Raw genomic sequence first — 27,796 nt, forward strand, 5'->3', positions numbered from 1 at the left:
TCCCGTAGGGGACCAGTATGGACTTCAATGAAAATGTATGTGATTTCTATGGTAAGTCTCTCTGGATAAGAGCCTCTGCAAAATAAAGTTTCCTGTAACATATGTAGGTTAGGACTATTCTGTTTCCTAGAAGTTTCTAGATTCCAGTAACAGTAGGGACAGGAGGAAGTTGGTATATATCTAAGAGTGTTGACACCATACTCTTGGATGAGAGGTTTAAACCCCCCCCCCGGTTAAGGATAGGACAGGGGAGGGTAAGATGATGCCGACAGCCAACCTCTTACCCCAAGCACTCCCTGTTGACTGAAAACCGAGTTTCGGTTGTCACAGTTACACCTGTCTCTCTGTGTTCTCAGGGAAAGTCCAAACGCAGGGCGGAGTTCAGTTGTCCTGGCGGGAAGGTGTTTACTAGGACACTAAAGACGTGCGAGGCCGTAGAGACAGTAGATACATAGAAGTTGATTGCCCTTAAAAGGAATTTGTCTTGCAAATTAAAACAAGCTTGGCAAGCTTTTAGCTATGTGTGTGTGTGTGTGTGTGTGTGTGTGTGTGTGTGTGTGTGTGTGTGTGTGTGTGTGTGTGTGTGTGTGTGTGTGTGTGTGTGTGTGTGTGTGTGTGTGTATAACATCTGCTGGGCCATGAGGAGGTTGTTGAAGCCACTGATATTGTCTCAACCTGTCAGGAACACAAAGATGGCTCCTTTGTGTGTGTGTGTGCCCCTAGTCTGGATGTGTTTGCAAAGGTCTCCATTAGGGTGGTTACAATAGCAGTATCGTGATACAGTTACCATGGCAAGGACAGAACATGAAGCAGACTACATTTCCTGAGGAAAACAGTCCTGATGTCGTCACGCAGAAACGTGTATTTTCCTAAACTACACCACACTGTTACATACAGTAGGTTTTAAACAACCAAAGGTTTAGACCAGCCTTGTATTTTTCATAGAAAATCAGGTATGGTAGTATCACCATGCTGGTATAGTGACAACCCTAGTCTCTGGTGGCAAAGGTCTCTGGTGGCAAAGGTCTCTGGTGGCAAAGGACTCTGGTGGCAAAGGACTCTGGTGGCAAAGGTCTCTGGTGGCAAAGGTCTCTGGTGGCAAAGGTCTCTGGTGGCAAAGGTCTCTGGTGGCAAAGGACTCTGGTGGCAAAGGTCCCTGGTGGCAAAGGTCCCTGGTGGCAAAGGTCCCTGGTGGCAAAGGACTCTAGTGGCAAAGGTCTCTGGTGGCAAAGGTCTCTGGTGGCAAAGGACTCTAGTGGCAAAGGTCTCTGGTGGCAAAGGTCCCTGGTGACCTTAACCCTAACCTTAACCATTCAGAGTTAATGCCTGACCTTAACCATAGCCTTAAATCCCTAACCTAAGCAGACATTTTGAATCTCTTTGGTGTTATTGAGATACATTCTGCTGTTCAGAACGCTGGTGTGGCTCCGCCTGTGACCCGGAAAATATTATATAATATTATTATATTATTATATTATATTATTATATTATATTATTATATTATTATATTAGATTATTATATTATATTATTATATTAGATTATTATATTATATTATTATATTAGATTATTATATTAGATTATTATATTAGATTATTATATTAGATTATTATATTAGATTATTATATTATTATATTAGATTATTATATTAGATTATTATATTAGATTATTATATTAGATTATTATATTATATTATTATATTAGATTATTATATTAGATTATTATATTAGATTATTAGATTATTATATTATATTATATTATTATATTATTATATTATTATATTATATTATTATATTAGATTATTATATTATATTATTATATTATATTATTATATTAGATTATTATATTAGATTATTATATTAGATTATTATATTATTATATTATATTATTATATTATATTATTATATTAGATTATTATATTAGATTATTATATTAGATTATTATATTAGATTATTATATTATTATATTAGATTATTATGTTATTATATTAGATATTATTATATTATTATATTAGATTATTATATTAGATATTATTATATTATTATATTATATTATTATATTAGATATTATGACACTGTGGGAGTTAACCTCAGTGGGCTGAGGGGTGTAGATATTATGACACTGTGGGCGTTAACCTCAGTGGGCTGAGGGGTGTAGATATTGTAGATATCTTGTAGATATTATGACACTGTGGGAGTTAACCTCAGCAGGCTGAGGGGTGTAGATATTATGACACTGTGGGAGTTAACCTCAGTGGGCTGAGGGGTGTAGATATTATGACACTGTGGGAGTTAACCTCAGCGGGATGAGGGGTGTAGATATTATGACACTGTGGGCGTTAACCTCAGTGGGCTGAGGGGTGTAGATATTGTAGATATTATGACACTGTGGGAGTTAACCTCAGTGGGCTTAGGTGTTCCTCCTGAAACCCAGGAAGTTGTCCTCGGTGTCCCTGACCAGTGGAACCTTCCTCCTGAAGCCCAGGAAGTTGTCCTCGGTGTCGCTGACCAGTGGAACCTTCCTCCTGAAGCCCAGGAAGTTGTCCTCGGTGTCCCTGACCAGTGCAACCTTCCTCCTGAAGCCCAGGAAGTTGTCCTCGGTGTCGCTGACCAGTGGAACCTTCCTCCTGAAGCCCAGGAAGTTGTCCTCGGTGTCTCTGACCAGTGGAACCTTCCTCCTGAAGCCCAGGAAGTTGTCCTCGGTGTCCCTGGCCAGTGGAACCTTCCTCCTGAAGCCCAGGAAGTTGTCCTCGGTGTCCCTGACCAGTGGAGCCTTCCTCCTGAAGCCCAGGAAGTTGTCCTCGGTGTCCCTTGCCAGTGGAACCTTCCTCCTGAAGCCCAGGAAGTTGTCCTCGGTGTCCCTGGCCAGTGGAACCTTCCTCCTGAAGCCCAGGAAGTTGTCCTCGGTGTCCCTGGCCAGTGGAACCTTCCTCCTGAAGCCCAGGAAGTTGTCCTCGGTGTCCCTGGCCAGTGGAACCTTCCTCCTGAAGCCCAGGAAGTTGTCCTCCGTGTCCCTGACCAGTGGAACCTTCCTCCTGAAGCCCAGGAAGTTGTCCTCGGTGTCCCTGACCAGTGGAACCTTCCTCCTGAAGCCCAGGAAGTTGTCCTCGGTGTCCCTGACCAGTGGAACCTTCCTCCTGAAGCCCAGGAAGTTGTCCTCGGTGTCCCTGGCCAGTGGAACCTTCCTCCTGAAGCCCAGGAAGTTGTCCTCGGTGTCCCTGACCAGTGGAACCTTCCTCCTGAAGCCCAGGAAGTTGTCCTCGGTGTCCCTGACCAGTGGAACCTTCCTCCTGAAGCCCAGGAAGTTGTCCTCGGTGTCCCTGACCAGTGGAACCTTCCTCCTGAAGCCCAGGAAGTTGTCCTCGGTGTCCCTGACCAGTGGAACCTTCCTCCTGAAACCCAGGAAGTTGTCCTCGGTGTCTCTGACCAGTGGAACCTTCCTCCTGAAGCCCAGGAAGTTGTCCTCGGTGTCCCTGACCAGTGGAACCTTCCTCCTGAAGCCCAGGAAGTTGTCCTCGGTGTCCCTGACCAGTGGAACCTTCCTCCTGAAGCCCAGGAAGTTGTCCTCGGTGTCCCTGGCCAGTGGAACCTTCCTCCTGAAGCCCAGGAAGTTGTCCTCGGTGTCCCTGACCAGTGGAACCTTCCTCCTGAAGCCCAGGAAGTTGTCCTCGGTGTCCCTGACCAGTGGAACCTTCCTCCTGAAGCCCAGGAAGTTGTCCTCGGTGTCCCTGACCAGTGGAACCTTCCTCCTGAAGCCCAGGAAGTTGTCCTCGGTGTCCCTGACCAGTGGAACCTTCCTCCTGAAGCCCAGGAAGTTGTCCTCGGTGTCCCTGACCAGTGGAACCTTCCTCCTGAAGCCCAGGAAGTTGTCCTCGGTGTCCCTGACCAGTGGAACCTTCCTCCTGAAGCCCAGGAAGTTGTCCTCGGTGTCGCTGACCAGTGGAACCTTCCTCCTGAAGCCCAGGAAGTTGTCCTCGGTTTCCCTGACCAGTGGAACCTTCCTCCTGAAGCCCAGGAAGTTGTCCTCGGTGTCCCTGACCAGTGGAACCTTCCTCCTGAAGCCCAGGAAGTTGTTCTCGGTGTCCCTGACCAGTGGAACCTTCCTCCTGAAGCCCAGGAAGTTGTTCTCGGTGTCCCTGACCAGTGGAACCTTCCTCCTGAAGCCCAGGAAGTTGTCCTCGGTGTCCCTGACCAGTGGAACCTTCCTCCTGAAGCCCAGGAAGTTGTCCTCGGTGTCCCTGACCAGTGGAACCTTCCTCCTGAAGCCCAGGAAGTTGTCCTCGGTGTCCCTGACCAGTGGAACCTTCCTCCTGAAGCCCAGGAAGTTGTCCTCGGTGTCCCTGACCAGTGGAACCTTCCTCCTGAAGCCCAGGAAGTTGTCCTCGGTGTCCCTGGCCAGTGGAACCTTCCTCCTGAAGCCCAGGAAGTTGTCCTGGGTGTCCCTGGCCAGTGGAACCTTCCTCCTGAAGCCCAGGAAGTTGTCCTCGGTGTCCCTGACCAGTGGAACCTTCCTCCTGAAGCCCAGGAAGTTGTCCTCGGTGTCCCTGACCAGTGGAACCTTCCTCCTGAAGCCCAGGAAGTTGTCCTCGGTGTCCCTGACCAGTGGAACCTTCCTCCTGAAGCCCAGGAAGTTGTCCTCGGTGTCTCTGACCAGTGGAACCTTCCTCCTGAAGCCCAGGAAGTTGTCCTCGGTGTCCCTGACCAGTGGAACCTTCATCCTGAAGCCCAGGAAGTTGTCCTCAGTGTCCCTGACCAGTGGAACCTTCCTCCTCCATAGGTCCACTAACTCCCTGACTGTCACATCGTCACTGTTGAGCATGTTCAGTATAAATCCACTCAACATTCTAAACCCCCATCTCTTTGGCTCATGAAGACATCACGTGTGGTGTGTTGAAGCATAGACACCTAAACCCCCATCTCTTTGGCTCATGAAGACATCACGTGTGGTGTGTTGAAGCATAGACACATAAACCCTCATCTTTTTGGCTCATGAAGACATCACGTGTGGTGTGTTGAAGCATAGACACCTAAACCCCCATCTCTTTGGCTCATGAAGACATCACGTGTGGTGTGTTGAAGCATAGACACCTAAACCCCCATCTCTTTAGCTCATGAAGACATCACGTGTGGTGTGTTGAAGCATAGACACCTAAACCCCCATCTCTTTAGCTCATGAAGACATCACGTGTGGTGTGTTGAAGCATAGACACCTAAACCCTCATCTCTTTGGCTCATGAAGACATCACGTGTGGTGTGTTGAAGCATAGACACCTAAACCCCCATCTCTTTGGCTCATGAAGACATCACGTGTGGTGTGTTGAAGCATAGACACCTAAACCCTCATCTCTTTGGCTCAGGAAGACATCACGTGTGGTGTGTTGAAGCATAGACACATAAACCCTCATCTTTTTGGCTCATGAAGACATCACGTGTGGTGTGTTGAAGCATAGACACCTAAACCCCCATCTCTTTGGCTCAAGAAGACATCACGTGTGGTGTGTTGAACCATAGACACATAAACCCCCATCTCTTTAGCTCATGAAGACATCACGTGTGGTGTGTTGAAGCATAGACACATAAACCCTCATCTCTTTGGCTCATGAAGACATCACGTGTGGTGTGTTGAAGCATAGACACATAAACCCTCATCTCTTTGGCTCATGAAGACATCACGTGTGGTGTGTTGAAGCATAGACACCTAAACCCTCATCTCTTTGGCTCATGAAGACATCACGTGTGGTGTGTTGAAGCATAGACACATAAACCCCCATCTCTTTGGCTCAAGAAGACATCACGTGTGGTGTGTTGAAGCATAGACACCTAAACCCCCATCTCTTTGGCTCATGAAGACATCACGTGTGGTGTGTTGAAGCATAGACACCTAAACCCTCATCTCTTTGGCTCATGAAGACATCACGTGTGGTGTGTTGAAGCATAGACACCTAAACCCTCATCTCTTTGGCTCAGGAAGACATCACGTGTGGTGTGTTGAAGCATAGACACCTAAACCCTCATCTCTTTGGCTCATGAAGACATCACGTGTGGTGTGTTGAAGCATAGACACCTAAACCCTCATCTCTTTGGCTCATGAAGACATCACGTGTGGTGTGTTGAAGCATAGACACCTAAACCCTCATCTCTTTGGCTCATGAAGACATCACGTGTGGTGTGTTGAAGCATAGACACCTAAACCCTCATCTCTTTGGCTCATGAAGACATCACGTGTGGTGTGTTGAAGCATAGACACATAAACCCCCATCTCTTTGGCTCAAGAAGACATCACGTGTGGTGTGTTGAAGCATAGACACCTAAACCCCCATCTCTTTGGCTCATGAAGACATCACGTGTGGTGTGTTGAAGCATAGACACATAAACCCTCATCTCTTTGGCTCAAGAAGACATCACGTGTGGTGTGTTGAAGCATAGACACCTAAACCCCCATCTCTTTAGCTCATGAAGACATCACGTGTGGTGTGTTGAAGCATAGACACCTAAACCCCCATCTCTTTGGCTCATGAAGACATCACGTGTGGTGTGTTGAAGCATAGACACCTAAACCCCCATCTCTTTGGCTCATGAAGACATCACGTGTGGTGTGTTGAAGCATAGACACCTAAACCCTCATCTCTTTGGCTCATGAAGACATCACGTGTGGTGTGTTGAAGCATAGACACCTAAACCCTCATCTCTTTGGCTCATGAAGACATCACGTGTGGTGTGTTGAAGCATAGACACCTAAACCCCCATCTCTTTGGCTCATGAAGACATCACGTGTGGTGTGTTGAAGCATAGACACATAAACCCCCATCTCTTTAGCTCATGAAGACATCACGTGTGGTGTGTTGAAGCATAGACACATAAACCCCCATCTCTTTAGCTCAGGAAGACATCACGTGTGGTGTGTTGAAACAACCACTTTCTCACCACTTGAACAGTTCTGTTATTCATTTCCCTCAGAACCTTCTGTGGGAGAGGCACATTGGCAAGCATATGTTGAATCGTTGCTAGGGCCACCTTTCTCAGAGAAAGACCCCTAGGTCTGAGAGTTGTGCTGAACACACAGTAGCTTTCATTTCTCTAAAAGCGGACCCCTAGATCTGAGAGTTGGGCTGAACACACAGTAGCTTTCATTTCTCTAAAAGCGGACCCCTAGGTCTGAGAGTTAGCACTACTTGTGATGGATACCGATAGAGACAACCTTGACGTACACAGAGGTCTGCCTCACCTCTAAACAATTCCTCTCATTCCTTAAGGTACAGCTTGTACCTGGTTGTGTGTAAGTTGTGGCCATTAGACTTCTGTTGTTAAAGATGACATGTTCTTCCTCGTGTTATTACTGAACCCGATGTTCTAAACTCTGTTTTTCCCACAGGTGAAGAAGAGCGGCCTTAAGCTCAGCCAGGAGGAGTGGAAAAGACAAGAGGTAACAGCCCCGGGGTGTGTGTGTGTGTTGTGTGTGGTGTGTGTGTGTGCGTGTGTACGACCCTTTCCCTTCCAACATGGACAGTTCCTCCTACGAAGGATAAAGCCGACTGCCTCCAGAGAGTTAGAAATCTGTACACACAGAAAAGCCACTTCCTGTTGCACCCTGGGAAATGTATTATACAGTGTCTGAACTCCCCTTCCTGTAACCTCCCCGTCGCAGTAATAAACCCTTCTTAAAGGGGAGGGCTAGAATATATTGACCGTAGACAAATAAACCCGTTTATATGTCAGGGACAGATGAATTCATAGTAAATAAATGTCTATAGAGGACAGAGATGTAACAATGTGCAGAGGTATAACATACCGGTGTTTCTCTTACCAACATTAAGTTTTATTTGAGTTCTGTCTTGAATGTTGCCCGCTGGCCTTTCAGCCCTGCTATGACATCTCTCTAGCCTGCACCTCGCACACACGTGATTGACCAATGACATGCCAGAGATATTGGTACAGCTCACAGATGTTAGGTACATTAATGCATTTCATTTACACCCTCTCTCTCTCTGTCTCTCTCTCTGTCTCTCTCTCTCTCTTTCTCTCTCTGTCTCCGTCTCTCTCTGTCTCCGTCTCTCTCTGTCTCTCTCTCTCTCTGTCTCTCTCTCTGTCTGTCCTCTGTCTGTCTCTCTCTCTGTCTCTCTGTGTCTCTCTGTGTCTCTCTGTGTCTCTCTCTGTCTCTCTCTGTCTCTCTCTGTCTCTCTGTCTCTCTGTCTCTGTCTCTCTCTCTCTCTCTCTCTCTGTCTCTCTCTGTCTCTCTCTGTCTCTCTCTGTCTCTCTCTGTCTCTCTGTCTCTCTGTCTCTCTGTCTCTGTCTCTCTCTCTGTCTTTCTCTCTGTCTCTCTCTCTGTCTCTGTCTCTCTCTGTCTGTCCTCTCTGTCTCTCTCTGTCTGTCCTCTCTGTCTGTCTGTCTCTCTCTCTGTCTCTCTGTCTCTCTCTGTCTCCATCTCTCTGTCTGTCTCTCTGTCTGTCTATCTCTCTCTCTCTCTCGTTCTCTCTGTCAGGCCATATTTGAGTTGATATCGTCAGAACACTCCTACCTCCACAGTCTGGAGGTTCTGATCCGGATGTTTCAGAACTCAGCGGAGCTCAGTGACACCATGACCAAGACCGAGCACCACCACCTCTTCTCCAACATCACAGACGTGTGTGAGGCCAGCAAGAAGTAGGTCCTGTGTGTTTGTGTGTGTGTGTGTGCTTGCCTTAGCTAGAGAAAGGTGGATTGTGGGTATTGTAGTTGATGGTCCTGTGGTGTGTGATGTCAGTGTGAGAACTCGGGCTGTACCCAACAAAAAACATCTTGGTCAACCGAAAGTTGTTTGTTCTTAAACATGTATTTTTCCATATGTTAGAACACTATGTGTATTAATCAAATCAACTATATATGTACTGAGCTTGTCTAATGCTTTAAGCTTACGGTTTAATATAATAAGACAAATTACTCAAGAGGGAGCCAGAGATCAAGATTACCAGAAGAAAAAAACCTTAACCTGCCGGACCATCCTCTTCCCTTTCTTGCTGGCTTTCACAGATTCTGGTAATAAGCTACGTGATGATTCGTCAAACTTTCTCATGTGGAATTTTCTATCGATCTACTTGGCAGTTATTGTTTTCATATGTTTGTGAAACAATGTTTGTGAAACAGTTTCATTTAATTTATTATAACGTCATTGTCATGTGGTTAATCAAAATTCTATCCAAATCTAAATAAAAAATAACTTTAAAAAGTAACTTCTGTTGCCGTTGGCAACTATGTAAAAATAGCCTACATAAAGCCAACAAATAAAAACATTGCAGGTAGAAAATATCCTGATTTAAAAATAAATATCTTATAAATCACATTGGCTACACATGGCCTGTCTGCAACAAACTTGAAACATATCAACTATGAACTTGGGTCAGGCCTGAAGCACCTTGAAACATTGTATCAACTATTAACTTGGGTCAGGCCTGAAGCACCTTGAAACATTGTATCAACTATGAACTTGGGTCAGGCCTGAAGCACCTTGAAACATTGTATCAACTATGAACTTGGGTCAGGCCTGAAGCACCTTGAAACATTGTATCAACTATTAACTTGGGTCAGGCCTGAAGCACCTTGAAACATTGTATCAACTATTAGCTTGGGTCAGGCCTGAAACACCTTGAAACATTGTATTAACTTGGGTCAGGCCTGAAGCACCTTGAAACATTGTATCAACTATCAACTTGGGTCAGGCCTGAAGCACCTTGAAACATTGTATCAACTATCAACTTGGGTCAGGCCTGAAGCACCTTGAAACATTGTATCAACTATGAACTTGGGTCAGGCCTGAAGCACCTTGAAACATTGTATCAACTATTAACTTGGGTCAGGCCTGAAGCACCTTGAAACATTGTATCAACTATTAACTTGGGTCAGGCCTGAAGCACCTTGAAACATTGTATCAACTATTAACTTGGGTCAGGCCTGAAACACCTTGAAACATTGTATCAACTATTAACTTGGGTCAGGCCTGAAGCACCTTGAAACATTGTATCAACTATTAATGTGGGTCAGGCCTGAAGCACCTTGAAACATTGTATCAACTATTAACTTGGGTCAGGCCTGAAGCACCTTGAAACATTGTATCAACTATTAACTTGGGTAAGGCCTGAAACACCTTGAAACATTGTATCAACTATTAACTTGGGTCAGGCCTGAAGCACCTTGAAACATTGTATCAACTATGAACTTGGGTCAGGCCTGAAGCACCTTGAAACATTCTATCAACTATGAACTTGGGTCAGGCCTGAAGCACCTTGAAACATTGTATCAACTATTAATGTGGGTCAGGCCTGAAGCACCTTGAAACATTGTATCAACTATGAACTTGGGTCAGGCCTGAAGCACCTTGAAACATTGTATCAACTATTAACTTGGGTCAGGCCTGAAGCACCTTGAAACATTGTATCAACTATGAACTTGGGTCAGGCCTGAAGCACCTTGAAACATTGTATCAACTATTAACTTGGGTCAGGCCTGAAGCACCTTGAAACATTGTATCAACTATTAATGTGGGTCAGGCCTGAAGCACCTTGAAACATTGTATCAACTATTAACTTGGGTCAGGCCTGAAGCACCTTGAAACATTGTATCAACTATGAACTTGGGTCAGGCCTGAAGCACCTTGAAACATTGTATCAACTATCAACTTGGGTCAGGCCTGAAGCACCTTGAAACATTGTATCAACTATCAACTTGGGTCAGGCCTGAAGCACCTTGAAACATTGTATCAACTATTAATGTGGGTCAGGCCTGAAGCACCTTGAAACATTGTATCAACTATGAACTTGGGTCAGGCCTGAAGCACCTTGAAACATTGTATCAACTATTAACTTGGGTCAGGCCTGAAGCACCTTGAAACATTGTATCAACTATGAACTTGGGTCAGGCCTGAAGCACCTTGAAACATTGTATCAACTATTATCTTGGGTCAGGCCTGAAGCACCTTGAAACATTGTATCAACTATTAATGTGGGTCAGGCCTGAAGCACCTTGAAACATTGTATCAACTATTAACTTGGGTCAGGCCTGAAGCACCTTGAAACATTGTATCAACTATTAACTTGGGTCAGGCCTGAAACACCTTGAAACATTGTATCAACTATTAACTTGGGTCAGGCCTGAAGCACCTTGAAACATTGTATCAACTATGAACTTGGGTCAGGCCTGAAGCTTGCATTAGCGAACTTGCCACATTGTATAAAATATTCTGGGCCCTCAGTTTCCCTCCCCAGTGAGCTTGGGACAGACACAGCTGTAGGCTATTTGCACAAGGGATAAGAAGCAGTGCTGGACTTGGGCAGGAGCTCCCTGGAGCTGAGTACTGACACCTCAAATGTTCTACTGCTTGAGCTCCTGTTCCTCCGATAGAATATTCTCTCTAAAGTATTGTGGACCTCCTGAAACTAAATATAAACAGTACCAGCATCCAAAATGAGTAAAGGAACCTATTTCAGTCCAAGTCAAGCACTGATAAGAGGTCATCAGGTAGGCCTATTTAATGACATTTCCACTGGATCAGAGCATGACATTTTTCCATTTCACGCTGAGTGGTTATCAAAAGGTAGAGAGCTGGAAAGATTTTGAGGAACTATAATGGATGTAGAAACAGACTTTGTTGGCTCGCTGTTTGAGGTGAAGAAAATATTACGTTGAGAAGCTCCACAGGTTATTATTGGTGGTAAGGTAAGCCAATCAGAAATACTATCAGATCCCCAAATGGGCACATTTTATACGTCTACATTTGTGCACAGGCCAGGTAAACAATAGGACTACTTCTATGTGTAAATCAGGCCAGGTAGACAATAGGACTACTTCTATGTGTAAATCAGGCCAGGTAAACAATAGGACTACTTCTATGTGTAAATCAGGCCAGGTAGACAATAGGACTACTTCTATGTGTAAATCAGGCCAGGTAGACAATAGGACTACTTCTATGTGTAAATCAGGCCAGGTAAACAATAGGACTACTTCTATGTGTAAATCAGGCCAGGTAGACAATAGGACTACTTCTATGTGTAAATCAGGCCAGGTAAACAATAGGACTACTTCTATGTGTAAATCAGGCCAGGTAAACAATAGGACTACTTCTATGTGTAAATCAGGCCAGGTAGACAATAGGACTAGTTCTATGTGTAAATCAGGCCAGGTAGACAATAGGCCTACTTCTATGTGTAAATCAGGCCAGGTAGTCAATAGGACTAGTTCTATGTGTAAATCAGGCCAGGTAGACAATAGGCCTACTTCTATGTGTAAATCAGGCCAGGTAGTCAATAGGACTACTTCTATGTGTAAATCAGGCCAGGTAGACAATAGGCCTACTTCTATGTGTAAATCAGGCCAGGTAGTCAATAGGACTACTTCTATGTGTAAATCAGGCCATGTAGACAATAGGCCTACTTCTATGTGTAAATCAGGCCAGGTAGACAATAGGCCTACTTCTATGTGTAAATCAGGCCAGGTAGTCAATAGGACTACTTCTATGTGTAAATCAGGCCAGGTAGCCTATAGGACTACTTCTGTGTAAATCAGGCCAGGTAGACAATAGGCCTACTTCTATGTGTAAATCAGGCCAGGTAGTCAATAGGACTACTTCTATGTGTAAATCAGGCCAGGTAGACAATAGGACTACTTCTATGTGTAAATCAGGCCAGGTAGACAATAGGACTACTTCTATGTGTAAATCAGGCCAGGTAGTCAATAGGACTACTTCTATGTGTAAATCAGGCCAGGTAGTCAATAGGACTACTTCTATGTGTAAATCAGGCCAGGTAGACAATAGGACTACTTCTATGCTTAAATCAGGCCAGGTAGTCAATAGGACTACTTCTATGTGTAAATCAGGCCAGGTAGTCAATAGGACTACTTCTATGTGTAAATCAGGCCAGGTAGACAATAGGACTACTTCTATGCTTAAATCAGGCCAGGTAGACAATAGGACTACTTCTATGCTTAAATCAGGCCAGGTAGACAATAGGACTACTTCTATGTGTAAATCAGGCCAGGTAGACAATAGGCCTACTTCTATGTGTAAATCAGGCCAGGTAGCCTATAGGCCTACTTCTATGTGTAAATCATGCCAGGTAAACAATAGGACTACTTCTATGCGTAAATCAGGCCAGGTAGTCAATAGGACTACTTCTATGTGTAAATCAGGCCAGGTAGACAATAGGACTACTTCTATGTGTAAATCAGGCCAGGTAGACAATAGGACTACTTCTATGCGTAAATCAGGCCAGGTAGTCAATAGGACTACTTCTATGTGTAAATCAGGCCAGGTAGACAATAGGCCTACTTCTATGCGTAAATCAGGCCAGGTAGACAATAGGACTACTTCTATGTGTAAATCAGGCCAGGTAGACAATAGGACTACTTCTATGTGTAAATCAGGCCAGGTAGTCAATAGGACTACTTCTATGTGTAAATCAGGCCAGGTAGACAATAGGACTACTTCTATGCGTAAATCAGGCCAGGTAGTCAATAGGACTACTTCTATGTGTAAATCAGGCCAGGTAGACAATAGGACTACTTCTATGCGTAAATCAGGCCAGGTAGTCAATAGGACTACTTCTATGTGTAAATCAGGCCCATTCCAAATAATAATAATAATAATAATAATAATATGCCCATTCTGAAAATGAAGACTAAATACCAGAATACTAATATGAAAAGCATTAAGAGAAATGATCGTAACCAAAGTATCAAACATTGTAGATTAGAAATGATAGGAATGAATTGGTAAATGTACTACTGGTGACGTGTGTAATGGGGAATTGATAGACACTGTAACAATCACACAATGAAGTGCTGAAACAGTGCACATGTTGTCAGGAGAAAGAGCTCATTCTGTGGGGAGAAGTGCATTGTGCATCTGTGCGCTTGGCCAATCTGACATCTGCATTGGCCGTGCGGTATTTACAGTGATACAGGACTCAGCAGGAGCTCATTCATACTTGTTGCGCTTCACAGAGCAGTGCTCTTGTAAAAGAGGTGAGTTTGTGTTTTCTACAAGATGTTCCCCGCCCCCACCTACCTCCCAGTGGACGCTCTCTGCATGACTCCTCCCGCTCTCTGCATGACTCCTCCCGCTCTCTGCATGACTCCTCCCGCTCTCTGCATGACTCCTCCCGCTCTCTGCATGACTCCTCCCGCTCTCTGCATGACTCCTCCCGCTCTCTGCATGACTCCTCCCGCTCTCTGCATGACTCCTCCCGCTCTCTGCATGACTCCTCCCGCTCTCTGCATGACTCCTCCCGCTCTCTGCATGGCCCCTCCCTCTCTCTGCATGGCCCCTCCCTCTCTCTGCATGGCCCCTCCCTCTCTCTGCATGGCTCCTCCCTCTCTCTGCATGGCTCCTCCCTCTCTCTGCATGGCTCCTCCCTCTCTCGGCATGGCTCCTCCCTCTCTCTGCATGGCTCCCCCCCACTCTCTCTCTCTACGTGACTCCCCCCTCTCTCTCTACGTGACTCCCCCCTCTCTCTCTACGTGACTCCCCCCTCTCTCTCTACGTGACTCCCCCCTCTCTCTCTACGTGACTCCCCCTCTCTCTCTACGTGACTCCCCCCTCTCTCTCTACGTGACTCTCCCCCCTCTCTCTCTACGTGACTCTCCCCCACTCTCTCTACATGACTCTCCCCCCACTCTCTCTGCATGACTCTCCCCCCACTCTCTCTCTGCATGACTCTCCCCCACACTCTCTCTACATGACTCTCACCCCACACTCTCTCTACGTGACTCTCCCCCACTCTCTCTCTACGTGACTCTCACCCCACACTCTCTCTACGTGACTCTCCCCCACTCTCTCTCTACGTGACTCTCCCCCCACTCTCTCTCTCTACGTGACTCTCCCCCCTCTCTCTCTACGTGACTCCCCCTCTCTCTCTACGTGACTCCCCCTCTCTCTCTACGTGACTCTCCCCCCACTCTCTCTGCATGACTCTCCCCCCACTCTCTCTACATGACTCTCCCCCCACTCTCTCTGCATGACTCTCCCCCCACACTCTCTCTACATGACTCTCACCCCCCTCTCTCTCTACATGACTCCCACTGCTCTCTACGTGACCCCCTCTCTCTACATGACTCCCCCTCTCTCTACATGACTCTACCCCCACTCTCTCTCTGTGACTCTCCCCCACTCTCTCTCTGCATGACTCTCCCCCACTCTCTCTACATGACTCTCACCCCACACTCTCTCTACATGACTCTCCCCCCCTCTCTACGTGACTCCCCCTCTCTCTCTACGTGACTCCCCCTCTCTCTCTACGTGACTCCCCCTCTCTCTCTACGTGACTCTCCCCCCCACTCTCTCTACGTGGCTCTCCCCCCACTCTCTCTACGTGGCTCTCCCCCCACTCTCTCTCTACGTGGCTCTCCCCCACTCTCTCTGCATGACTCTCACCCCACTCTCTCTACATGACTCTCCCCCCACTCTCTCTACATGACTCTCCCCCCACTCTCTCTACATGACTCTCCCCCACTCTCTCTACATGACTCACCCCCCACTCTCTCTACATGACTCACCCCACACTCTCTCTACATGACTCTCCCCCACTCTCTCTACATGACTCTCCCCCACTCTCTACATGACTCTCCCCCCACTCTCTCTCTGCGACTCTCCCCCACTCTCTCTCTGCATGACTCTCCCCCACTCTCTCTACATGACTCTCTCCCCACTCTCTCTACATGACTCTCACCCCACTCTCTCTACGTGACTCTCCCCCTCTCTCTCTACGTGACTCCCCCTCTCTCTCTACGTGACTCCCCCTCTCTCTCTACGTGACTCCCCCTCTCTCTCTACGTGACTCTCCCCCACTCTCTCTACGTGGCTCTCCCCCCACTCTCTCTACGTGGCTCTCCCCCCACTCTCTCTCTACGTGGCTCTCCCCCCACTCTCTCTGCATGACTCTCACCCCACTCTCTCTACATGACTCTCCCCCCACTCTCTCTACATGACTCTCCCCCCACTCTCTCTACATGACTCACCCCCCACTCTCTCTACATGACTCACCCCACACTCTCTCTACATGACTCTCCCCCCACTCTCTCTACATGACTCTCCCCCCACTCTCTCTACATGACTCTCCCCCCACTCTCTCTCTGCGACTCTCCCCCCACTCTCTCTCTGCATGACTCTCCCCCCACTCTCTCTACATGACTCTCTCCCCACTCTCTCTACATGACTCTCACCCCACTCTCTCTACGTGACTCTCCCCCTCTCTCTCTACGTGACTCCCCCTCTCTCTCTACGTGACTCCCCCTCTCTCTCTACGTGACTCTCCCCCCACTCTCTCTGCATGACTCTCCCCCCACTCTCTCTGCATGACTCTCCCCCACTCTCTCTACATGACTCTCCCCCACTCTCTCTGCATGACTCTCCCCCCACTCTCTCTCTGCATGACTCTCCCCCCACACTCTCTCTACATGACTCTCACCCCACACTCTCTCTACGTGACTCTCCCCCACTCTCTCTCTCTACGTGACTCTCCCCCTCTCTCTCTACGTGACTCCCCCTCTCTCTCTACGTGACTCTCCCCCCACTCTCTCTGCGTGACTCTCCCCCCACTCTCTCTACGTGACTCTCCCCCCACTCTCTCTGCATGACTCTCCCCCACTCTCTCTCTGCATGACTCTCCCCCCACACTCTCTCTACATGACTCTCACCCCCCTCTCTCTACATGACTCCCACTGCTCTCTACGTGACCCCCCTCTCTCTACATGACTCCCCCTCTCTCTACATGACTCTACCCCCCTCTCTCTCTGTGACTCTCCCCCCACTCTCTCTCTGCATGACTCTCCCCCACTCTCTCTACATGACTCTCACCCCACACTCTCTCTACATGACTCTCCCCCCTCTCTACGTGACTCCCCCTCTCTCTCTACGTGACTCCCCCTCTCTCTCTACGTGACTCCCCCTCTCTCTCTACGTGACTCTCCCCCACTCTCTCTACGTGGCTCTCCCCCCACTCTCTCTACGTGGCTCTCCCCCCACTCTCTCTCTACGTGGCTCTCCCCCACTCTCTCTGCATGACTCTCACCCCACTCTCTCTACATGACTCTCCCCCACTCTCTCTACATGACTCTCCCCCACTCTCTCTACATGACTCTCCCCCACTCTCTCTGCATGACTCTCCCCCCACTCTCTCTACATGACTCTCCCCCCACTCTCTCTACATGACTCTCCCCCACTCTCTCTACATGACTCTCCCCCCACTCTCTCTACATGACTCTCCCCCACTCTCTCTGCATGACTCTCCCCCCACTCTCTCTGCATGACTCTCCCCCCACTCTCTCTGCATGACTCTCCCCCCACTCTCTCTACATGACTCTCCCCCACTCTCTCTACATGACTCTCCCCCCACTCTCTCTACATGACTCACCCCCCCACTCTCTCTACATGACTCACCCCACACTCTCTCTACATGACTCTCCCCCCACTCTCTCTACATGACTCTCCCCCACTCTCTCTACATGACTCTCCCCCCACTCTCTCTACATGACTCTCCCCCACTCTCTCTACATGACTCTCCCCCCACTCTCTCTACATGACTCTCCCCCCACTCTCTCTACATGACTCTCCCCCCACTCTCTCTACATGACTCTCCCCCACTCTCTCTCTACATGACTCTCCCCCCACTCTCTCTACATGACTCTCCCCCCACTCTCTCTACATGACTCTCACCCCACACTCTCTCTACATGACTCTCCCCCACTCTCTCTCTACATGACTCCCACTGCTCTCTACGTGACCCCCTCTCTCTACGTGACTCCCCCCTCTCTACATGACTCTACCCCCACTCTCTCTCTGTGACTCTCCCCCACTCTCTCTGCGACTCTCCCCCACTCTCTCTGCATGACTCTCCCCCCACTCTCTCTACATGACTCTCACCCCACACTCTCTCTACATGACTCTCCCCCCACTCTCTCTCTACATGACTCCCACTCTCTCTCTACATGACTCCCACTGCTCTCTATGTGACTCCCCCCTCTCTCTCTACGTGACTCCCCCCTCTCTCTCTACGTGACTCCCCCTCTCTCTCTACGTGACTCCCCCTCTCTCTCTACGTGACTCCCCCTCTCTCTCTACGTGACTCCCCCCACTCTCTCTACGTGACTCCCCCTCTCTCTCTACGTGACTCCCCTCTCTCTCTCTACGTGACTCCCCCGTCTCTCTACGTGGCTCTCCCCCACTCTCTCTACGTAACTCTCCCCCCTCTCTCTGCGTGACTCTCCCGCCACTCTCTCTACATGACTCTCCCCCCACTCTCTCTACATGACTCTCCCCCACTCTCTCTTCATGACTCTCCCCCACTCTCTCTTCATGACTCTCCCCCACTCTCTCTACATGACTCTCCCCCCACTCTCTCTTCATGACTCTCCCCCACTCTCTCTTCATGACTCTCCCCCACTCTCTCTATGACTCTCCCCCCACTCTCTCTGCATGACTCTCCCCCACACTCTCTCTACATGACTCTCACCCCACACTCTCTCTACATGACTCCCCCCTCTCTCTCTCTGTGACTCTCCCCCCACTCTATCTCTGCATGACTCTCACCCCACACTCTCTCTACATGACTCTCCCCCACTCTCTCTCTACATGACTCCCATTGCGCTCTATGTGACCCCCCTCTCTACATGACTCTCCCCCCACTCTCTCTCTCTACATGACTCTCTCTCTACGTGACTCTCCCCCCACTCTCTCTCTGCATGACTCTCCCCCACTCTCTCTCTACATGACTCTACGTGATCTCTCTACATGACTCCCCCTCTCTCTACATGACTCTACCCCACTCTCTCTCTACATGACTCTCCCCCTCTCTCCCCCTCTCTCTACATGACTCTACCCCCACTCTCTCTCTACATGACTCTCACCCCACTCTCTCTCTACATGACTCTCCCCCTCTCTCCCCCTCTCTCTACATGACAGTACCCCCACTCTCTCTCTACATGACTCACCCCCTCTCTCCCCCTCTCTCTACATGACAGTACCCCCACTCTCTCTCTACATGACTCTCACCCCACTCTCTCTCTACATGACTCTCCCCCTCTCTCCCCCTCTCTCTACATGACTCACCCCCTCTCTCCCCCCTCTCTCTACATGACAGTACCCCCACTCTCTCTCTACATGACTCACCCCACTCTCTCTCTACATGACTCCCACTGCTCTCTACGTGACTCTCCCTCCTCTCTCTACATGACTCTCCCCCCTCTCTCCCCCTCTCTCTACATGACTGTACCCCCACTCTCTCTCTACATAACTCTCTCCCCACTCTCTCCCTACATGACTCCCACTGCTCTGTACGTGACTCTCCCTCCTCTCTCTACATGACTCCCCCCTCTCTCTCGTAAACACACACAGCCCTCTGTTCCTCTGTAACAGTGTGTTCATGGTCCCCTGGGTTAGCTCATACTGGCAGCTGTGTGTCAGTCTGTTATTCATGCTAACCTCTCTCTGTTCAGGCCTGTACTGCTTCATAGTCCTCCCCACCTCATTCCTATGGAAACCTCAGCTACGTGCAACCTCACCCCACAGCCACAGCTACGTGTAACCTCACCCCACAGCCACAGCTACGTGTAACCTCACCCCACAGCCACAGACATGTGTAACCTCACCCCACAGCTACGTGTAACCTCACCCCACAGCTACGTGTAACCTCACCCCACAGCCACAGCTACGTGTAACCTCACCCCACAGCTACGTGTAACCTCACCCCACAGCTATGTGTAACCTCACCCCACAGCTACGTGTAACCTCACCCCACAGCCACAGCTACGTGTAACCTCACCCCACAGCTACGTGTAACCTCACCCCACAGCTACGTGTAACCTCACCCCACAGCTACGTGTAACCTCACCCCACAGCCACAGCTACGTGTAACCTCACCCCACAGCCACAACTACGTGTAACCTCACCCCACAGCTACGTGTAACCTCACCCCACAGACACGTGTAACCTCACCCCACAGACACGTGTAACCTCACCCCACAGCTACGTGTAACCTCACCCCACAGCTACGTGTAACCTCACCCCACAGCTATGTGTAACCTCACCCCACAGCTACGTGTAACCTCACCCCACAGACACGTGTAACCTCACCCCACAGCTACGTGTAACCTCACCCCACAGCTACGTGTAACCTCACCCCACAGCTACGTGTAACCTCACCCCACAGCTACGTGTAACCTCACCCCACAGCTACGTGTAACCTCACCCCACAGCTACGTGTAACCTCACCCCACAGACACGTGTAACCTCACCCCACAGCTACGTGTAACCTCACCCCACAGCTACGTGTAACCTCACCCCACAGCTACGTGTAACCTCACCCCTCAGACACGTGTAACCTCACCCCACAGCTACGTGTAACCTCACCCCACAGCTACGTGTAACCTCACCCCACAGCTACGTGTAACCTCACCCCACAGCTACGTGTAACCTCACCCCACAGCTACGTGTAACCTCACCCCACAGCTACGTGTAACCTCACCCCACAGACATGTGTAACCTCACCCCACAGCTACGTGTAACCTCACCCCACAGCTACGTGTAACCTCACCCCACAGCTACGTGTAACCTCACCCCACAGCTACGTGTAACCTCACCCCACAGCTACGTGTAACCTCACCCCACAGCTACGTGTAACCTCACCCCACAGCTACGTGTAACCTCACCCCTCAGACACGTGTCACGAAGCTGCTAGCCATCAAGCTAACAAAGTTGTTACCAGATTAAATTTGTAATGGAGCTCTCTCTGTCTGGAGAAGTACATTACTGGTCCCATGGCTGTAGGGGCTGTATCTCCTACCCGGCTGTAGGGGCTGTATCTCCTACCCGGCTGTAGGGGCTCTATCTCCTACCCGGCTGTAGGGGCTGTATCTCCTACCCGGCTGTAGGGGCTGTATCTCCTACCCGGCTGTAGGGGCTGTATCTCCTACCCGGCTGTAGGGGCTGTATCTCCTACCCGGCTGTAGGGGCTGTATCTCCTACCCGGCTGTAGGGGCTCTATCTCCTACCCGGTCCCATGGCTGTAGGGGCTGTATCTCCTACCCGGCTGTAGGGGCTGTATCTCCTACCCGGCTGTAGGGGCTGTATCTCCTACCCGGCTGTAGGGGCTGTATCTCCTACCCGGCTGTAGGGGCTCTATCTCCTACCCGGCTGTAGGGGCTGTATCTCTTACCCGGCTGTAGGGGCTCTATCTCCTACCCGGCTGTAGGGGCTGTATCTCCTACCCGGCTGTAGGGGCTGTATCTCCTACCCGGCTGTAGGGGCTGTATCTCCTACCCGGCTGTAGGGGCTGTATCTCCTACCCGGCTGTAGGGGCTGTATCTCCTACCCGGCTGTAGGGGCTCTATCTCCTACCCGGTCCCATGGCTGTAGGGGCTGTATCTCCTACCCGGCTGTAGGGGCTGTATCTCCTACCCGGCTGTAGGGGCTGTATCTCCTACCCGGCTGTAGGGGCTGTATCTCCTACCCGGCTGTAGGGGCTGTATCTCCTACCCGGCTGTAGGGGCTGTATCTCCTACCCGGCTGTAGGGGCTCTATCTCCTACCCGGTCCCATGGCTGTAGGGGCTGTATCTCCTACCCGGCTGTAGGGGCTGTATCTCCTACCCGGCTGTAGGGGCTGTATCTCCTACCCGGCTGTAGGGGCTCTATCTCCTACCCGGTCCCATGGCTGTAGGGGCTGTATCTCCTACCCGGCTGTAGGGGCTGTATCTCCTACCCGGCTGTAGGGGCTCTATCTCCTACCCGGCTGTAGGGGCTCTATCTCCTACCCGGTCCCATGGCTGTAGGGGCTGTATCTCCTACCCGGCTGTAGGGGCCACGGGCACAAGTTATCCTGCCTCTCGCCTGTCCATAAAGGGTTCACCGAATCCTGTAATGCGTGTTAGGTGGTGGATTACGTCGTCCTTGTTGTCAGGCCCTAGTTTGGACAACCGTTCAGTCGTGTGGTCAGGTGTCACAAAAAGGGACTTGGCTTAAAAGAGGACACCACGGCTGGCCCTTGGATGTACACAGAGAGCTAATATTAATAATATGCACGTCAATTTCTCAAAGTGGAGGAGGAATTGACTTCATCACTACTTTTATTTATATTGACATGTTGAATGCACCGAGCTGTCTGTCTAAACTACTGGCACACAGCTCGGACCCATGCACATCCCACAAGACATCTCTTCACAGTCCCCAACTCCAGAACAGACTATGGGAGGCGCACAGTACAACATAGAACCATGACTACATTGAACTCTATTCCACAGTACTACATAGAGCCATGACTACATTGAACTCTATTCCACAGTACTACATAGAGCCATGACTACATGGAACTCTATTCCACAGTACTACATAGAGCCATGACTACATTAAACTCTATTCCACAGTACTACATAGAGCCATGACTACATGGAACTCTATTCCACAGTACTACATAGAGCCATGACTACATTAAACTCTATTCCACAGTACTACATAGAACCATGACTACATTGAACTCTATTCCACAGTACTACATAGAGCCATGACTACATTAAACTCTATTCCACAGTACTACATAGAGCCATGACTACATGGAACTCTATTCCACATCAAGTAACTGATGCAAGCATTGGAATCAGATTTAAAAACAAATAAATATGCACCTTCTGGAACAGCAGGGACTGTGAAGAGACAGACATAGACACACACACACACACACACACACACACACACACACACACACACACACACACACACACGATAACATACACACTATACACACATGTACACATGGATTTGGTACTGTTGATATGTGGTAGTGGAGTAGCGGCCTGAGGACACACCGTGTGTTGTGAATGTTTTGTCATGTTTTTTTAAATTGTTATAAACTGCCTTAATTTGGCTGGACCCCAGGAAGAGTAGCTGCTGCCTTGGCATAATAAATGCCCATCTCTTCTGAAATGGGGAAGGTCACTATGAGGTGGCTCTGCAGATGAGTTGAAACAAGCCCCAACTGATTAAGGTCAACTTCCTGTGGTTGTGTGACAGTTTCCTGTGTGTCACGGTGGGGACCAGATTTTGTCGTTAAAGCGTCCATCTGCCCTATGCCGACAGGAAGAGGAAGCCCTGTGTGTTACCTGCTAATGGTTCCCCCAGGCTATTTTAGGGGGTCCGGGAGGGTTCTCTCCAGTGATGTCATGGTGAAGCGGGTACAGAGGTGTCAGATGCACTTCCTGTGTTTGTGTGTACGTGTGTTTGTGCGCGTGTGGGTAAGATGACTTAAATAGGCAGATCATGCTGATTCAGTCCATTGTTATTCCATCTCTGACATGCTAGTCCTTCCTGAGACGTGTGGAAGGAGAACTGATCGGATGTTTAATGCTCTAGAGAGTGTTTGTTGTTTTCCCACTGACTTCTAAATCATGTGTACATGCAGACCTCCGATTATCAAAACTTACTGATCCATCACTTTGTCTCTCTGTCTTGTCTCTCTGTCTGTCTCTGTCTCTCTGTCTTGTCTGTCTTGTCTCTCTCTGTCTCTCTGTCTATCTGTCTGTCTCTGTGTCTCTCTGTCTCTCTGTCTGTCTGTCTCTGTGTCTCTCTGTCTCTCTGTCTTGTCTGTCTTGTCTCTCTGTCTTGTCTGTCTTGTCTCTCTCTGTCTCTCTGTCTCTGTCTATCTGTCTGTCTCTCTGTCTCTCTCTCCGTCTGTGTCTCTGTCTCTGTGTCTCTGTCTCTGTGTCTCTCTGTCTGTGTCTCTCTGTCTCTCTCTCCGTCTGTCTCTCTGTCTTGTCTGTCTTGTCTCTCTCTGTCTCTCTGTCTCTCTCTCCGTCTCTCTCTGTCTTGTCTCTCTCTGTCTCTCTGTCTCTGTCTATCTGTCTGTGCCTCTCTCTGTCTCTCTGTCTCTGTCTATCTGTCTGTGTCTCTGTCTGTCTCTCTGTCTCTCTCTCCGTCTGTGTCTCTGTCTCTGTGTCTCTCTGTCTCCGTCTCTCGTTAGGTTCTTTAAAGAGCTAGAGGACCTGCACCAGCAGAACGTTGTTATAGATGACATCAGTGACATCGTGTTCAGACACGCCCAGTCCAACTTTGACCCCTACATCACCTACTGCTCCAATGAGGTTTACCAGCAGAGGACCCTACAGAGGCTAGTGTGAGTACAACACACACACACACACACACACACACACACACACACACACACACACACACACACACACACACACACACACACACACACACACACACACTTTGAACTGTGACTGATGACTGCCCTCTCTCTCTCTGTCCCAGCAGTAGTAAGAGTCCAGTGTTTAAGGAGGTGTTGACTCGTATTGAGGGTCACCCAGACTGCAGGAACCTCCCAATGATCTCCTTCCTGATCCTGCCGATGCAGAGAGTCACCCGCCTGCCTCTGCTGATGGATGTGAGCCAACGCACAACACTCACATACTGGACACACGTCTAACACACTCATATACCCAGTTGATTAGGTACACCAATATGGTTCGCTCCTACAGACAGAAGAGGTGGTAGAGTATTACAGGGTTTATTTTACTAGGTACAACCCCCACCGTTCACAAAAATGGTTCGCTCCTACAGACAGGGACTCACGTGGTCTTGGCTTCCTATATAAAGCAGGCAGACAGGCATCAAGACATTCAGTTACTGTTCCATTGAAGGTTAGAATGGACAAAACGAGTGACTTCATCAGATCCAGTATCTCCGATACAGCCGGCCTCCTGGGCTTTTCACGCACAACAATGTCTAGGGTTTACAGAGAACGGTGGGACAAACAAACATTCAGTCAGCGGCAGTCCTGTGGGTGAAAACTGCTCGTTGACGAGAGGTCGAAGGAGAATGGAAAGAACCGTGGAAGATGACAGGTGGGCCACCAATACCGACACAGTACAACAGTGGTGTGCAGAACGGCATATCAGAACACACAACTCTTCGGTCCTGGTCACGGATCGGCTATTATTGCAGACGACCACACCGGGTTCCTATCAGATAAAAACAAGAGGAGGCTCTAGTGGCCATCACCATCACTGTGTTCCTATCAGATAAAAACAAGAAGAGGCTCTCGTGGCCATCACCATCACTGTTTTCCTATCAGATAAAAACAAGAAGAGGCTCTAGTGGCCATCACCATCACCATCACTGTGTTCCTATCAGATAAAAACAAGAGGAGGCTCTAGTGACCATCACCATCACTGTGTTCCTATCAGATAAAAACAAGAGGAGGCTCTAGTGGCCATCACCATCACTGTGTTCCTATCAGATAAAAACAAGAAGATGCTCTAGTGACCATCACCATCACTGTGTTCCTATCAGATAAAAACAAGAGGAGGCTCTAGTGACCATCACCATCACTGTGTTCCTATCAGATAAAAACAAGAGGAGGCTCTAGTGACCATCACCATCACTGTGTTCCTATCAGATAAAAACAAGAGGAGGCTCTAGTGGCCATCACCATCACTGTGTTCCTATCAGATAAAAACAAGAGGAAGCTCTAGTGACCATCACCATCACTGTGTTCCTATCAGATAAAAACAAGAAGAGGCTCTAGTGGCCATCAACATCACTGTGTTCCTATCAGATAAAAACAAGAAGAGGCTCTAGTGACCATCACCATCACTGTGATCCTATCAGATAAAAACAAGAGGAGGCTCTAGTGACCATCACCATCACTGTGTTCCTATCAGATAAAAACAAGAGGAGGCTCTAGTGACCATCACCATCACTGTGTTCCTATCAGATAAAAACAAGAAGAGGCTCTAGTGGCCATCACCATCACTGTGTTCCTATCAGATAAAAACAAGAAGAAGAGGCTCTAGTGGCCATCACCATCACTGTGTTCCTATCAGATAAAAACAAGAAGAGGAGGCTCTAGTGGCCATCACCATCACTGTGTTCCTATCAGATAAAAACAAGAAGAGGCTCTAGTGGCCATCACCATCACTAGGTTCCTATCAGATAAAAACAAGAGGAGGCTCTAGTGGCCATCACCATCACTGTGTTCCTATCAGATAAAAACAAGAGGAGGCTCTAGTGGCCATCACCATCACTGTGTTCCTATCAGATAAAAACAAGAAGAGGCTGTAGCCTTAGTCTAATGTAGCCTTAGTCTAATGTAGCCTTAGTCTAATGTAGCCTTAGTCTAATGTAGCCTTAGTCTAATGTAGCCTTAGTCTAATGTAGCCTTTCTCTAATGTAGCCTTTCTCTAATGTAGCCTTTCTCTAATGTAGCCTTTCTCTAATGTAGCCTTTCTCTAATGTAGCCTTTCTCTAATGTAGCCTTTCTCTAATGTAGCCTTTCTCTAATGTAGCCTTTCTCTAATGTAGCCTTCACCTACTGTAGCCTTAGTCTAATGTAGCCTTTCTCTAATGTAGCCTTTCTCTAATGTAGCCTTTGTCTAATGTAGCCTTAGTCTAATGTAGCCTTCACCTACAGTAGTCTTAGTCTAATGTAGCCTTAGTCTAATGTAGCCTTAGTCTAATGTAGCCTTAGTCTAATGTAGCCTTAGTCTAATGTAGCCTTCGTCTTAACTGGCTCAAAGAGCTCAGCTCCTAACTCCATTGACCTAGAAATGCTTGTTCATTCTGTCATTCATTGGTCCCTCGTTTTTACCAATTATTTGACTAATGTTTTCACTTCCTGTTCTGTCTCTCTCCCTCTCTCTCCTTCCCTGTTGTAGTTGTTCCCTTGAGGTTTAAGGCAGGACTATAGGCCATGAAGTAGGAGGCTTTTGAGCCCTGGGAAAGTTTTGGTAACACTTAATGATTCCAACCGCTGTGTGTGTGTGTGTGTGTGTGTGTGTGTGTGTGTGTGTGTGTGTGTGTGTGTGTGTGTGTGTGTGTGTGTGTGTGTGTGTGTGTGTGTTCATGAAAGCAGCGTTAGTGAGAGATGTGTTCTGGAAGCCTCTCCCAGGAATAACAAAGTGGTTAACTAGCTGATCTCACACACACTCTACTTTATGACTTCATACTCTACTGTGTACACAGCCTTTATGACCTCATACTCTACTGTGTACACAGCCTTTATGACATCATACTCTACTGTGTACACAGCCTTTATGACATCATACTCTACTGTGTACACAGCCTTAATGACATCATACTCTACTGTGCACACAGCCACTGTGTGCGTGTGTGTGATCTGCTCTAACCTCTGACCTCGCTCTCTCTGTTTTTCAGGTCATTTGTCAGAAGGCTTCTAAAGGCTCATCTCATTATGAGGCCTGTAAGAAAGCCCTTCAATCAGTCAGCAAGGTGAGAGGTCAACTGGTGTCGAACCCAAATTGATGCCAAGTCAAAGGCCCATCTCAACATGAGATCAAGGAAGGAGCCTGTGTTTCCCCCATGGTCTTTGTACGTGAGCCTGCATGTATCTGCACGTGTCTGTGAGTGCTAATACCTGTGTGTTTTAGGTGGTACGTCAGTGCAACGAAGGGGCCCGTACCATGGAGAGAACAGAGATGATGTACACCATCAACTCTCAACTGGACTTTAAGATCAAGGTATGGAGATGGGCTTGGAATTCTCCCCAGTGAGTCTCTAGCTGGGTTTTATGACTGTCTCTATGGCTGGGTTTTATGACTGTCTCTATGACTGTCTCTATGGCTGGGTTTTATGACTGTCTCTATGACTGTCTCTATGGCTGGGTTTTATGACTGTCTCTATGGCTGGGTTTATGACTGTCTCTATGACTGTCTCTGGCTGGGTTTTATGACTGTCTCTATGGCTGGGTTTTATGACTGTCTCTATGGCTGGGTTTTATGACTGTCTCTCTGGGTTTTATGACTGTCTCTATGGCTGGGTTTTATGACTGT

General features: G+C 48.4%; 1 pseudogene; it reads left to right on the plus strand.

Moving 5' to 3' along the window:
- LOC135533918 (rho guanine nucleotide exchange factor 26-like) overlaps positions 1 to 27,484 on the plus strand; it is a 37,476-nt pseudogene extending 9,992 nt beyond the window's left edge.
- The last annotated feature ends 312 nt before the right edge of the window (positions 27,485 to 27,796 follow it).

The sequence above is a fragment of the Oncorhynchus masou genome, unplaced genomic scaffold (genome assembly GCF_036934945.1).
Source record: "Oncorhynchus masou masou isolate Uvic2021 unplaced genomic scaffold, UVic_Omas_1.1 unplaced_scaffold_2802, whole genome shotgun sequence".
In the NCBI taxonomy this organism is placed as follows: domain Eukaryota; kingdom Metazoa; phylum Chordata; class Actinopteri; order Salmoniformes; family Salmonidae; genus Oncorhynchus; species Oncorhynchus masou.